Here is a 16,110-nt window from a genome sequence, read left to right on the forward strand (position 1 = left end):
GTAGGTCTGCTATTTTTGAAAAATCGTGAAAAAATAGCAGATCTACAAGCTATAGCAGAACTACACAGAGTGCCACACTACGAGCTTGTAGGTCTGCTATGCATTATGTTATACTTTAGCTATTGAAAAATAGCAGAACTACAAGCTATAGCAGAACTACACCGAATGCCGCGCTATGAGCTTGTAGGTCTGTAGATCGGAGCTTGTAGGTCTGCTATTTTTTGAGAATCATGTGGCACAAACCTATGAATACTGTATATATATTCTTCCAGAGCGAACGTTTTTAACTCAAATCTTTGCTTCTGGGAGGAGGGGTCCCTGGAACAACACATTTTCAGATGGGGGTCGGCGGCCTATTACATTATATTTTTGGGGGTCCACTCCTCGACATGAAAATGTTTTGAGAACCACTGATATAGAAACATGAGGTTTTTCAGAAAACTGTCAGGATTTAGACGACATTTTGTAGAATGGAGGTCAGTTCTAAATGGATTAAAGGTCTACTTTATCTAATCACTACAGCAGACACTCTTATCAACTCACATTTACATTCTAGGCTCCATAGCCGACTCCTTTATCTCTGGACCTCAGTGGGTGAAAACAAATATCACACTTCTTTATTCATTCATTCACACTTTTCACTGTAAATATTTGCCTGTTTTTAGATGGCATTATTAACCCATTCTGAACGGGAACCCGTTTTGGTGTTAGCATCATGTTATGCTTTAGCTATTGAAAAATAGCAGATCTACAAGCTCATAGCGCGCCACCGAGTGGCGCGCTATGAGCTTGTAGCTCTGCTATTTTTGAAAAATCGAAGAACGACTGACATTTTTAGAATCTGATCTCAGGTCAGAATGGGTTACTCAGACCAGTGTGTGTCCAGTGGAAACCTCGTATGAATCTGATCTCAGGTCAGAATGGGTTAATGTCTTGGTGATTGGAGAAACCCTAAGTATACGCGTACAGTACAATGTTAATGGGATCGGGTCCATTATTTTGGTTCCGTTTTTCCCCTCTCACGAGTTGAATAAATACTCAGGATTTTACGCGTTAGCGCACGGAGAAAACGGTGACCCTTGGTGCAGAATGATAACAACGTTTACGTAAACATTTATTTACCAAAACCTTCTTTAGGAAACCTTTTACACGGCAAACTTTAACCGTGTGTCTGTCCAGGTCAAAACTGGCCATTAAGATTCTGTACATTTTCCGAGTTGTTGAAACGAAAATAGTTGGTTAAATAGTTGGAGATATTAGAACACAATACTCACAGCCCCCCCCCAGAGAGAGAGAGAGAGAGAGAGAGACAACGGAAGACAATAGAATTTCTCTCAATATACACACAGTCACACACACACACACGCACACACACACACACACACACACACACACACAAACACAGTCACACACAGTCTAATACACCTAAATATTTCCATTTCCAGTGAATTGAGGAGAACTCTGTTCAGACTTGCCCCTCACCAGTCTTCATTTCCCCCCCTACTTCCGTTTACACCTTCACACACTTAAGTTGCATCACACAGGCGCACACACACACACACACCCCCCCCCCCCCACACACACACACACACTTGGGTCTCCCCCCTCCCTCCCTCCCCCCCTCTCTCATACCATCACCACCACATCCATCCACACATTTTTTAATCAGTCTTTTTTTATAGTTCTTCATTCCCTCTCAGTGACCCCGTTTCCCCTCCAATCATTTCTCCCTCTCTGCGCACACACACACACACACACACACACACACACACACACTTTGGCAATTTTTGATATACAAGAGGGGTGTTGTCCACAGGACAGCTTATATGACAACCAGATTTACCACACGCACACACACACACACACACACAGTCACACACACAGTCACACACACACACACACACACACGCACACACACACACACACACACACACACACGCGCACACACACACACACACACACACACACACGCACACACACACACACACACACACACACACAGTCACACACACAGTCACACACACAGTCACACACACACACACACACACGCACACACACACACACACACACACACACACACACACACACACAAACACACTCGCTGCCAAATTAGAATCTAAAACCCCCAGGGGAATGAATATATTTGGGGCATAAAGCAGATTACACACAAAACAAACGCCATTATAAAAGTGTGGTGTGACATTGCAGAGGGAACGCCTAGAGAGTGAATGGAATAACTCTATGCAGATATATAGATTAGAGTATAGATTGGAAAGAGTTGATATTACCGTTATGAATGGAATAACTGATAGATATAGATTTTAAAGAGTTGATAGATAGCGTTATGAATGGAATAACTGATAGATATAGATTGTCACAATTCAATTCAATAATTTATTTGCCAACAAGTTGATAGGAATTTGTCTTGGTTCATACTCAACATATACAGACAACCATAGATACACAAACAAGAAGGACAGTACAATACAAAAACCAGCAGCATAGGAAATTACATTCAGTATTTTAAAGTGCTATATGCATATACTATGAGTTCAGATGTCTAATGGCTACGGGGTAAGTGCTATCCCTGAAGCGACATGTAGAGCTCTGGATACTTCTATATCTCCTGCCTGATGGGAGGAGATTGAAGAGGTGATGTGCAGGATGGGAGTTGTCTGCAATGATTTTATTTTTATGCCATTGTAAAGAGTTGATATTACCGTTATGAATGGAACAACTGATAGATATAGATTTTAAAGAGTTGATAGATATCGTTATGAATGGAATAACTGATAGATAATAGACTGTAAAGAGTTATGGAATAACTGGGGAGATAATTGAGTAGAGATTGGAAAGAAAGATCTGAGCACAAACAAATGAGGGAGAGGGTTGATTTAAAAATAGATGTACTTAACCCATTCTGACCTGAGATCAGATTCATACGAGGTTTCCACATGGACACACACTGGTCTGATTATAACCGATTCTGACCTGAGATCAGATTCTATAAAAATGTCAGTCGTTCTGTCGATTTTTCAAAAATAGCAGACCTACAAGCTCGTAGCGCGCCACTCGGTGGCGCGCTACGAGCTTGTAGATCTGCTATTTTTCAATAGCTAAAGCATAACATGATGCTAACACCAAAATGGGTTCCCGTTCAGAATGGGTTAATTTAGAAAAGTTAAAATAAGCTGACATGTTTTCGACTCTCAAACAGAGTCTCCATCAGGGAAAGTATGACCTTTACTTTATGATGGAGACTCTGTTTGTCGGCTTATTTTAACTTTTCTAAATAAAGTACATTTATTTTCATCCAACCCTCTCCTCATTTAACCTTGTTGGATCAGCGCCTTGTCTCTAGTAAACTATTCCAGTCCCACTGATCCTCCAAGCACCAGCTCTACTTTACATTTACTATTTTCATCTCCATGGAGCACCTGGTTGATTTGATTTTCTTCTTTTCTTTTTATTTCCTTATTTTGTAACCTATCTTTCACCCCTGTGTCAATCATCTAATGTGATCCTGGGCTCTACACACCCTCCACCAACCTAGTCCCCATATATGGGGGACAAGGGGAGACCAACCTAGTCCCCATATATGGGGGACAAGGGGAGACCAACCTAGTCCCCATATATGGGGACAAGGGGAGACCAACCTAGTCCCCATATATGGGGGACAAGGGGAGACCAACCTAGTCCCCCCTAGTCCCCATATATGGGGGGACAAGGGGAGAGCAACGGACTTGAACTCATGCTTCCTTCATGCTTGAGTGTCCAAGTTGCTCCTTTTACACCTGACAGGGGGGAGTTTCCCTGGTTGACGTAGTGCGTGTGGAAGAAACCAGTTCCTTTCCCCTCTATCAGGCGCCCCGGCTGGCCAGGGGGAGGCAGTTTAGAGACCAGGATTACTGGAATTACGGGGATCGAACCCAGGACCTTCTAGCTGTGAGGCGACAGCACTACCAACTGTGCCACCGTGCCCCCCTGTTTTTCTTTTCATACAGTAGTAGATTGTAAAGAGTTGATACCGTTATAGGGTTGGGAGGGGGGGGGGGGGGGGGGGGGGGGGGGGGGGTGTGGTTTACAGCATGATACCGTTGCATGCGTTTAGCCTATAGTGTCAATTGGATGTTTTGGTCAGAGTATCGGGGCCGGTTCCGAGTACTTGAGGGTGGTATCGGCCGAGGCCCGAGGAACAACTCTACTTGGGCTCTTAAGCCTCATACAAAGCCTCACACAAAGCCTCACACAAACAGCCCACACAAACTTGGACCTACATGCGTGCATCATGCATGTGTCATGGAGTTTATCATTAACAGGGCCTTTATTTTAAACTATACGCAAATACACACTAACACATCACATTCACACACACATCTACAGTATGACTCAACTGGTGTCAAACTGTACATGGCTGCACCCATGACGGATATCATCCGTTGCTGTTGGGGCGGGAAACCTTGTTACGTTTCAGTAAATGTATAGTTAATGTGTTAGACACAAACATGTTCTTGTGAATATACAATGCACCTACTCCAGCTCCGAGAGGAAGGGTTTGTATTGTATTCCTTGGATACAAGCAAAGCAAAGGTACTATGTTTACCCAGGGTAACTGGACAAAAGGTACCATGTTTACCCAGGGTAACTGGACTAAGCTCAAGAACTTGTTTACAGCCAGGCCCTGCTCATAGAACATTTCATGGTAGAGGTTCAATGCCTTGTCCATTAAGGGCACTTCAGCGGTGGTCATTTTAACGTGGCCGGTCCGGGGATACGAACTATAGCGACCTTCCGATATCAAGACCGCTTCGCAAACCGTTCGGCCACCGCTGCCCTGTATTGTATTGTATTGTATTCCTTGGATACACCACGAGAGGTCTAACTGCCTCGCCACGGCTGCCCAGTGTACAAAGTCAACAACACACTGACCACAGAGAGAGACCAGAGGCTGACGACCACAGCTTCACCACTGGGGACTCAACGATATATCCTTACTGGGCTGTGATGTCATACAGGCTGTCGACTGCTGCTGGAAATAACACAATACACACACACACACACACACACACAGCTGCCTTGGAGGAGCCCGCATGCTCTCCGGCTTACTGCAGGGCCACAATCATAGCTATCACAGCGTCCAGAGTTTGGATAAAACAGGTCTTTAGTCGTACCTTCACACATATCCCACCATTACATCGACATTCCAAGAGCCTGCTGTGTACAGTAAAGGAGGAACGACAGTTTTCTATACCTCTGGTCTGCTTCGAGGCAGGACTCCAGAGAAGAATAGATATAACCTCATTGTCAGCTCTGTAGCAGTGGCCGGAAAAACTGTGTTCTTCGTGATCGGGACCAGTGAAGAAACCCGGGAAGGTTGCCGTATATTAGAGATGTCGATGGGTGTATTTTGCGCTTTCATTAGAAGGCCATCCAACCGTTTCTCTAGTTTCTTTTAAAGTGTCTCAGAGCCATAGAGTAGAATCGGCTCGACGGTCGTCCTAAATGTGTTTTACTTAGTTTGAACCTCTTACTAAGCTGGGATGACCAGATCTTATGCATGTCATTGCAGGCTGACCAGTCCTTTTGGGAAGAGGATATATAGCTTGACCAGACACAGGGTTGATGGCTGTTTGTTGGCCTTGGAGAAAACCTCAAACACCTCGTGTGCCTTGTCATTATCTGCATGTCCAGGCCTCTCCTGTTTGAAGCCATTTCAGACCCAATTTCAGACCCAAAAAAGGGTCAATTCTTAAAATATGATCACATTCCCAATGGAGACGTGGTCTGAGAAATGGTTTAGACCAGTGGGGTAACTAACTATACTATAACTAGTATAGTATATACTATATATTATATATACTTATTATTATTATTATATTACTTATTATTATTATTATATACTATAACTAGTGATGCACCGAATATTATATTCGGCCGCAGAAAATATTCGGCAGAAAATGTGGCTAAAAACGCATTTTCGGCCTGTTCGGTTTCGGCCCCGAATAGGCAGAAAATATATCACCGAATAGTGTATGCAATGAATGCATTCAAATGAGCTGAATGAATGTTTTATGGACCCATAACAGTGATTATTATTTAAGCTAAGTTTTGCCATAAGCATTTATTTTGCCATAAATCAGGTAGCTTTAACACATTTTGGGAAGGGATCCCTTTTGGTGTTAGCATGATGTTATGCTTTAGCTATTGAAAAATATCAGATCTACAAGCTCATAGCGCGCCACCGAGTGGCGCGCTATGAGCTTGTAGGTCTGCTATTTTTGTTGGATGTAAAAGACATTTTTAGAATCTGATCTCAGGTCAAAATGGGTTAAGGTACGGCCGTGACAGCAATGGTAGGAAAAAATATATAATGTATGAATCATATTCGGAATTCGGCCGACTGTTTCCTAAATTTGGTTTTTCGGCCAAGAATGTGTCTTTGGGTGCATCCCTATAACTATAACTATACTGTCTGGCTGCGATCACACACAGAACACAGAAAGGTCTATTGTTACGGTAACAAAGGGCAATCTCTCCCATTCACCATGACACACACACACACACACACACACACACACACACACACACACACACACACACACACACACACACACACACACACACACACACACACACACACACACACACACACACACACACACACACACACACACACACACACACACACACACACACACACACACACACACACACACACACACACACACACACACACACACACACACACACACAGTTCTAATCCTATGATCCACTCTTTTATTTCCCGTCTTTGTTACTCTGTTGAACCCAAACTGTCCAGCCATGGATCCCCCATGAGGGGAGGGGGGGGGGGTGGAGAGAGAGAGAGAGAGAGAGAGAGAGAGAGAGAGAGGGGGGGGGGGGAGGGAGGAGAGGATGGATGGAGAGAGGATGGAGAGAGAGAGAGAGGGGGGGATGAGAGGATGGAGAGAGAGAGAGGGGGATCCTTACCTCCCCTCCCTCTTTTTTCCCCTCACTGTATATGTTTCTTTTCCCTTTTTACCTCCTTTATGATGAATTCCTGTTCTGTTCTAACTATATAGAAGTGTCTATTTGTACGTCTCTAAATGTTTTGATGAATTTAACAAGGTGGACCCTCTTGTAAACAAGTATAATGCTTAATTGGGTCGTCCACTCACAGTTAATTACAGTCTTTGTATTGAGTTTGTGCTTGAAATGTACTGTAATTCTGCAAACTGTTATGTAAATCAATCAATCAAAGTCTACCTACTGTACAATAACAGACAAAAAATAATGACAAACTAGAAACAGCACCGTCACCAACGTCAAAAGGTGTTTAATAATCTACAGTTACACCCGTGGTTCGCAAACATGTTCACGACGTCAAGGACCCCCCCCCCCCCCCGCGTGACATCATCATCATCATACCCGGAAGTTATGCAAAAAACGAATACTTTTCTGGCATTGACAGCCCCGTACATCCAAACAGAAAAGTCTGATTGCATTAAACGACGTTAAACGGCATTAAACTCACTTTGCCAAGTCACTTTGAGAAACTATAGTAAAATACGCACATCACTTCGTGGGTTCAAAAAGTAACATATGAAAAGAGAAGGGAACCGAGAAGGGAACCGAGAAGGGAACCGCACACTCATATGCTCCAGAAGAGCCTTGGCTCCAAACGTCGCCAAATCACTTTGCCACTCGATGTTCCATTCACTTTATGCATGCGCATACCCTCTATTGTTTTAAAATAGTTTGTGCTATAGGCATTAGGCAGGGACCCCCAGAGTTTGTAGGCATTAGGCAGGGACCCCCATGACCCCCATGACAGTGACCTGACAGACATGTGTGGGCATGTTGTCCTGATAACTGACCATAGGACACATCTGGAGACAACTAGTCGGGACAACATTGGATGGACGTCCCCATTTAGACTTGACTAAAGCTTATGGTTATTAATAGTAGTAGTAGTGAGGTGATCTGGATGGAGTGCAACATACATTTATGCAATGTCCCCAAACGTTTGCAAATCCAATGGGTGTGCGTGTGTGTGTATGTGTGTGTGTGTGTGTGTGTGTGTGTGTAGATGTGTGTGAGAGTGTGTGCGTGCGTGTGTAAGGGATAGGAATGACTTCCTATGGGAAACCAAAACAGCCCTGAGCCAACTATACTGACTGACTGACTGCAAGCCAGCCAGCCATTTTCTGTCAGTCATTGTCTGTCTGTCTGTCTGTCTGTCTGTCTGTCTACTTGTCTGTCATTTTCTGTCAGTCATCTTCTGTCTGTCTGTCCGTCTGTCTACTTGTCTGTCATGTTCCGTCAGTCTAGTTAGAGGTAATATAGCCTGGCGTTTCTGACAGGGGATCAAAATAAAGACGTTTATAAAAAGCCAACGTGGAGACTAGAGACACAGAGAGAGACTTTAACAGTTGCTCTCCTTCCTTCCAAACCATGGAAACTGTGGCGGTTAGACATTAGCATGAAACTATATGGTTGCCATGGTGATTATTATGAAGCTCGACTCCGGCTGTCTCCCAACCACCTTATTAGCACATAATGATATAGCATGGTCTCCCAGAGCGAGAGAGAGAGGGGCGTCAACGGCAGAGAGACATTAGGATAGACAAGGAGAGAGAGAGAGAGAGAGAGAGAGAGAGAGAGAGAGAGATATTTGTTCCACTTTTGCTTTGGCAATGTACGTATGTCAAAAACGTATGTTTTCTCCGATGTCTGTATGCTACCACAGCTGACTCTGTGTGTGTGTGTGTGTGTGTGTGTGTGTGTGTGTGTGTGTGTGTGTGTGTGTGTGTGTGTGTGTGTGCTGTGTGTGTGTGTGACTGTGTGTGTGTGTGTGTGTGTGTGTGTGTGTGTGTGTGTGTGACTGTGTGTGTGTGTGTGTGTGTGTGTGTGTGTGTGTGTGTGTGTGTGTGTGTGACTGTGTGTGTGTGTGTGACTGTGTGTGTGTGTGTGTGTGTGTGTGTGTGTGTGTGTGTGTGACTGTGTGTGTGTGTGACTGTGTGTGTGTGTAATTACAGGGTAAAGGCTAAACGACTTGCTGCTTCTCCAGTAATATCTTCTTCTATGGCATAAAGTTATACTGAACGACAGAATGAATTATTATACAAACAGAAACACGTGAGGGGGGGAGGGGGTGGATGGGGGGAGGGGAGAGGGGTGGATGGGGTCATCTGTGTGAGCAGCATACATGTGTGAGATATGAGAGAGAGAGAGAGAGGAGAGAGGAGAGAGGAGAGAGACAGACAGACAGACAGACAGACAGACAGACAGACAGACAGACAGACAGACAGACAGACAGACAGACAGACAGACAACAGCACATGAGAATGATGGGACAGTAAAGGAGATAAGCAGGGGAGAGAGAGAGAGAGAGAGAGAGAGAGAGAGAGAGAGAGAGAGAGAGAGAGAGAGACAACAGAGAACCAGTAGACAAAACACGGCGCAAAGACGACAAAATAATAATAACAAGGGGCTTTCACAACGATAGCAGAATGATAAGCCTCAGCCAGTGGATTATAGAACAGACAGAACACACAGTGGTGTTGTGATCACAGTGGCCTCGGTGTGGTTAGAACACTGATGATAACTGATAACAGGAGGTTTATCACAGCAGAGACAGAGGTCTCCTCACAGAGCAGTGCTTTGGTGCTTTGGGCCAGAGACCTCTAATAGAAGAGTTAGGACATTGAGGGGGCAGAAACCCAGACCCATCTAATAGAGGAGTTAGGACATTGAGGGGGCAGAAACCCAGCGCTCGAGCGCTGTTCTAATGCAGCCTGAACTGAGACGAGCTGGAGTTGGAAATACATTGTTTTCAACGAGGGCGGCGCAAATAAGAGCACTTTTAGGCATGTGTGCAACATGACAACTGTTTTAAAGTATTATACAGTGACAACTAAAGTCTCTGCAATGTTTATGTTGTACTATTACTACAAAACAATCTAAAATAAAGGGATTTAAGATCATTAAAGCTGGGCTGTTGCCCTGAGTCCAACGATCATAAACACATCTTCCAACTTAATCACTTCTGCAAACGTTTAATGCCTCGACAGTCAGAGGTTCCTGTAATTTATTGCAAAACGTAATGTTTACTAATCGCCAACGTCACCTTCTTACGTACGGTACAAGATCATCAACTTTATTATTTTTCCACCGAAGGCAAAAAGGTGTGTCATGCACACGTACACCCACACACACACACACACACACAGTCACGCACACACACACACACACACACACACACACACACACACACACACACAAAACAAGATCCTTCCAAATCCAGGAAAGCACACGTTGAGTAAGAGGTGACATCACTGTGGAAAGGTTTACCTTATTTTTTTTACAAAAATACAAATGCTCTTTTTAGATTAGAGGAAAATCACCTCAGTGCCCAGGAGGACGCGAAGCACTCATTTCTACATCACTCTGGGCAGCACTCGGTGTGTGACTGTGTGTGTGTGTGTGTCTGTGTGTGACTGTGTGTGTGTGTGTGTGTGTGTGTGTGTGTGTGGCTGTGGAGGTGAAGGTTAAAGTCAGCGGAAGTTTCTAAGGTCGACCACCTACTGGGACGGTGTGTGTGTGTGTGTGTGTGAAAGGGGAGGGGGATTCAACCCCAGGAAGTGTGAGACACAGCCAGCCAAACAAACAAACAAACAAACAAAACAACACACTCAGCTGGTGTCTTTGCCCCCGACTGTGAAACTGTTTGTGTGTGTGTGTGTGTGTGTGTGTGTGTGTGTGTGTGTGTGTGTGTGTGTGTGTGTGTGTGTGTGTGTGTGTGTACGTGTCGTGCGCGCTTGGACGTGCGTGTGCACGCGTGCCATGCGTACGTGTGTGTGTGTGTGTGTGTGTGTGTGTGTGTGCTGCTGGCTGACTGAGGTTTTACTGTGCCCTCTGCACCCTGTGTGTGTGAGTAGTATGTTTTTTTGGGTCTATTTTGGGTCCGCACCCCGACGCTTTTAGCTCACGACACATTGCTCAACCACAACAAACGCTGGCAGTCCAGCCTGGCCTTTGAGAGGCTTCACACAATGGCCTCATGCAGACCGTCTTATAGTTAACGTTCTCTATACGCAGTGGTTCCCAAACCTTTCTGCCCAAAGACCCACAATAGGAATTTGATATTCACCACCGGACCTACAGTAGCTATAGTGAAAACAAGCCGATCTACAAGCTCACAACGCGGCGCGAAACAATGTGACCGCGACCCACATTTATTGGGGTGCATACTTAGTTTAGACTAGTCATGGGTTAAGGTTATAGGTTTAGGTGTGCTGCCCCGTGGGAGGTTAGGTTTAGGGTGAGGGTTTGAGTTGCTGTGACAGGAGAAGGATATCAAATGGAACACAACCACCCTAAAGACTAATCATTGTGTATATTCCTGCATCGAGTGATCTTGGTACATAGAATTTGATCTATTGAAGATTCTAACCTTCAAATGTACATAATCTTTGTTTTGATTGTATTGCTGTATTGTTCTTTCTGCTTATGGCAATGTAAGCGTATGTTTTCTCATGCCAATGAAGCCCTTTGAATTGAATTGAATTGAGATAGGTTGTAGCTGTATAGGACTAATGATTGGTCTAACCAAATGACTAGTCTATTTTTTTTAATATATTTTTTATCCCACAATTTTGTAACCCATTTTTCACCCCTGTGTCAATCATCTAATGTGATCCTGGGCTCTACACACCCTCCGCCAACCTAGTCCCCATATATGGGGGACAAGGGGAGACCAACCTAGTCCCCATATATGGGGGACAAGGGGAGACCAACCTAGTCCCCATATATGGGGGACAAGGGGAGACCAACCTAGTCCCCATATATGGGGGACAAGGGGAGAGCAACCTAGTCCCCATATATGGGGGACAAGGGGAGACCAACCTAGTCCCCATATATGGGGGACAAGGGGAGACCAACCTAGTCCCCATATATGGGGGACAAGGGGAGACCAACCTAGTCCCCATATATGGGGGACAAGGGGAGAGCAACGGACTTGAACTCATGCTTCCTTCATGCCTGAGTGTCCAAGTTGCTCCTTTACACCTGACAGGGGGGAGTTTCCCTGGTTGGACGTGTAGCGCGTGGAAGGAACACGTTATTCCAACCAGTTCCAAATGACTAGTCTAAACCAAAAACTGTCTAAACTAAGTACTGCACCCCGTTTGTTGTATCGTAACCTCGGCTATAGTGTATCCCGAGTATAAATAAAAGGTGATGATGATGATGATGATGATAATAGGGCCGATGAAGACAATAACGCCCAGTAACGTCTGGCTCAGACGGTCGGCCACATTATACCAACCCGTCTGGCCCTTAGAGTATGAATAGAGAAGACATCAGAGTTCTCCTTCCATCCACTTGCATTAAGTTGCTCAAAAGCGATTTCACTCCTCCTTCCGGGTAGGAACAGAGTGCATTCTGGGATGGATTGCAATAGTGAAGTGAGTGGCCCCAAACACTTGAACGCGCACGAGCGTGCTGCCGTCGTGAACGTGCACAATGATAGTCATAACGGACCAGCGCGTTCATGTGTTTGGGGCCAGGCTGCAATACCTTCATTCGGCCACTATGTCCATTTCGCCTTCTCTATTCATATATACTCTAAGAGAGGCCCCGATGGCAGAGATAAGAGGGGTCAGTTGTTTTTGGCAACTTTCACTCACTGGGTATTAAAAAGTCCCAAATTGTGACAGTGATGCGTGAACGTAGTGTCCACACCGTCTACGCTACGGTGTTATGCAACTGTTATTTCCACACACACACACACACACACACACACACACACACACACACACACACACACACACACACACACACACACACACACACACACACACACACACACACACACACACACACACACACACACACACACACACACACACACACACACACACACACACACAGGAGTTAATCAACTGTGAATTCACTAAGCAAACAGTTGTTTCAGCATCAGGCCTGTTTTTATTTGGCTACCCATCCCCCCATATCTACTGCCCCTCCCCCTCATACCCCCTGCCCCTCCCCCCCATATCCACTGCCCCTCCCCCGTCTCTCCCCTGTCTCTCTCCATTACTCTTCATCCCCAGGCCAGAACCATCGGGGTCTTCGTCCGTGTGAGAGTTCAATCTAATTCCTTTGTCTTTCAGGGGCAGCGGTGGCCGAACGGTTTGCGGTTTAGCGGTCTTGATATCGTGAAGGTCGCTATAGTTCGTATCCCCGGACCGGCACGTTAAAATTACCACCACCGTTGAAGTGCCATTGAGCAAGGCATTGAACCTCTACCATGAAATGTTTCTATGAGCAGGGCCTGGCTGTAAACAAGTTCTTGAGCTTAGTCCAGTTACCCTGGGTAAACATAGTACCTTTCCTTTCAGTTCAATCTAATTCCTTTGTTGTGTAGTTGCCGCAACATCGATAAGAAACAAGTGTGTATCTGAATACTGTAGTGCAATTTGTGTACCTGTGTGACTGTGTGTGTGTGTGTGTGTGTGTGTGTGTGTGTGTGTGTGTGTGTGTGTGTGCGACTATGTGTGTGTGCGTGTGTGTGCGTGTGTGTGTGTGTGTGTGTGTGTGTGTGTGTGTGTGTGTGTGTGAGACAGGGAGTTGACGGAGGAGGTAATCAGTAGAAAGCAGGTGTTCTGGCGTTCCCACGGGAGGAAGCAGTTTAATCCCGTTTAGCTCAGACAAAGTATAACACTTAGGAACTTCTGGCACGTCATTTGTTCATATATATATGAAGCCAAATGGAATAAAAACCAGATCTAATTATAATTATTTAACAGCATTTCCTTCAAATCCATCTCGTCTCTGTTGCAGGTTTGAAACAACAGCATCTTTTAATTAATCTGTCTCTACTTCGGAGTAGTTCCAAACTAATAATAAATATAGTGACAATTTCGTTGACAAATAAAAAAACTAGACTAAAATGTTAGGAAGGGACTAGTGGACAAGAGTATAAGTCATTTTACACTTTGTTGCATGCTGAAAATAGCAGATCTACAAGCTCACAACGCGTCGTAGCACGACTATCTTCGTAGCACGACTATCTTATGATATTTAGTACGACTAAAACTAGACTATCAAAACAACATTCCAGGTGACTAAAAAAACTAAATGAAAACTAAAACTAAATGTTGCTGTCATAAACAACACCATCCGCCAATTTGAAAAATAGCAGATCTACAAGCTCGTAGCGCGCCACTCGGTGGTTGTAGGTCTGCTATTTTTGAAAGATATTCAGCTAAAACAATCCTTTGCCATATTATTCCCCACCGCCAGCCGTTTGAAGCTCCTTCATGTTTTAGATAAATAAATGACGTCGTTCTTTGGAGGAGAACTCTAGGTCTTTCAGTCCAAAGGGCTTCATTTAGGAGGAGAACTCTAGGTCTCTCAGTCCAAAGGGCTTCATTTGGAGGAGAACTCTAGGTCTTTGGAGGAGAACTCTAGGTCTTTGGAGGAGAACTCTAGGTCTTTGGAGGAGAACTCTAGGTCTTTGGAGGAGAACTCTAGGTCTTTGGAGGAGAACTCTAGGTCTTTGGAGGAGAACTCTAGGTATTTGGAGGAGAACTCTAGGTCTTTGGAGGAGAACTCTAGGTCTTTGGAGGAGAACTCTAGGTCGTTCAGTCCAAAGGGCTTCATTTGGAGGAGAACTCTAGGTCTCTCAGTTCCAACGGGCTTCATTTAGATAAATAAATGACGTAAGGTTCTGTTGGAGGAGAACTCTAGGTCTTTCAGTCCAACGGGCTTCATTTAGTTCTGTTGGAGGAGAACTCTAGGTCTCTCAGTTCCAAAGGGCTTCATTTAGCGCCTGCACTATTTTCTGCTGATGATGGAAATAATTCTGGTTATGGTTTTGGAGTCTGAACCGTTCCTCCATCCATGGCTGGAGGCCACGCACACACACACACACACACACACACACACACACACACACACACACACATCCATGGCTGGAGGCCACTCGCTCTCTGGGCTCAGTCTGCACGCCTCACTGCACGCCGGCTAACATGTTAGGTAACAATGGCAGGTCCCACACACACACACACACACACACACGCACACGAGAGCGCACACACTCACACGAAGGCATACAGTACATGGAGGCAAACGCCTAGAGAGATACTGATGCACAAAGACAAGACACACAGGAACGCAACAACACGCGTGTGCGCATTAGCCACACACGCACACAGACACACAGACACACAGACACACGCACACACACACAGACACACACACACACACACACAGACACACAAAATCAGAGATTGGGAAAGGAATAAATGATAAGAAAAATACTCTCTCCCCCCCCCCCCCTCATCGAAGCACTGGTTGAGCGCATACCAAAGACACACAGAAAAGGAATCTCACGCACGCACGCACACACACACACACAGACACACACAGCCAAGTACAGCCTCACACACAGACACGCTGGTGGTGAGAGAGAGGCAGAGTCGCCTCTATGACTAGACCACACTGTTGGCCTGAACACAAGGTCCCCAAACACACACGTGCGCGTGCACACACACACACACACACACACACACACACACACACACACACACACACACACACACACACACACACACACACACACACACACACACACACACACACACACACACACACACACACACACACACACACACACACACACACACACACACACACAAATGCATGTATGTATGCATGTACAGTATGAATGTATAAACACAGAACAGGCCAGTTTAAGGGTTAAATCATTAACTCCCTTAACCTTTCTGCTTACAGAGGCCTCTCACAGTTCAAAGTATGTGTGTGAGCGCTGAGAGGGTGTGTGTGTGTGTGTGTGTGTGTGAGTTTCTGTTTGTTTCAGCCAAAGGCTTCATCAGCATGCACTATGCCCCCGCCCCCACACACACACACACACACACACACACACACACGCACACACACTGACGATAACAAAATGCTTAGAGCAGGGGTCACCATCATTCATCACCATGTGTAACTTTGTTGGTTTGTGGTGGACATTTTTGTCAAATTATTTTCGCCACATTCGACATACAAAATGAATGGACAATAATATTACCAGAAACA

General features: G+C 45.1%; 1 protein-coding gene across 1 annotated transcript in view; it reads right to left on the reverse strand.

Annotated features, from left to right (window-relative positions):
• Positions 1 to 16,110, reverse strand: part of LOC308315970 (uncharacterized protein) — a 51,626-nt gene that overhangs the window by 11,467 nt on the left and 24,049 nt on the right. The window lies entirely within an intron of this gene.

This window comes from Protomyctophum bolini (assembly GCF_963924005.1).
Source record: "Protomyctophum bolini genome assembly, chromosome: 5".
In the NCBI taxonomy this organism is placed as follows: domain Eukaryota; kingdom Metazoa; phylum Chordata; class Actinopteri; order Myctophiformes; family Myctophidae; genus Protomyctophum; species Protomyctophum bolini.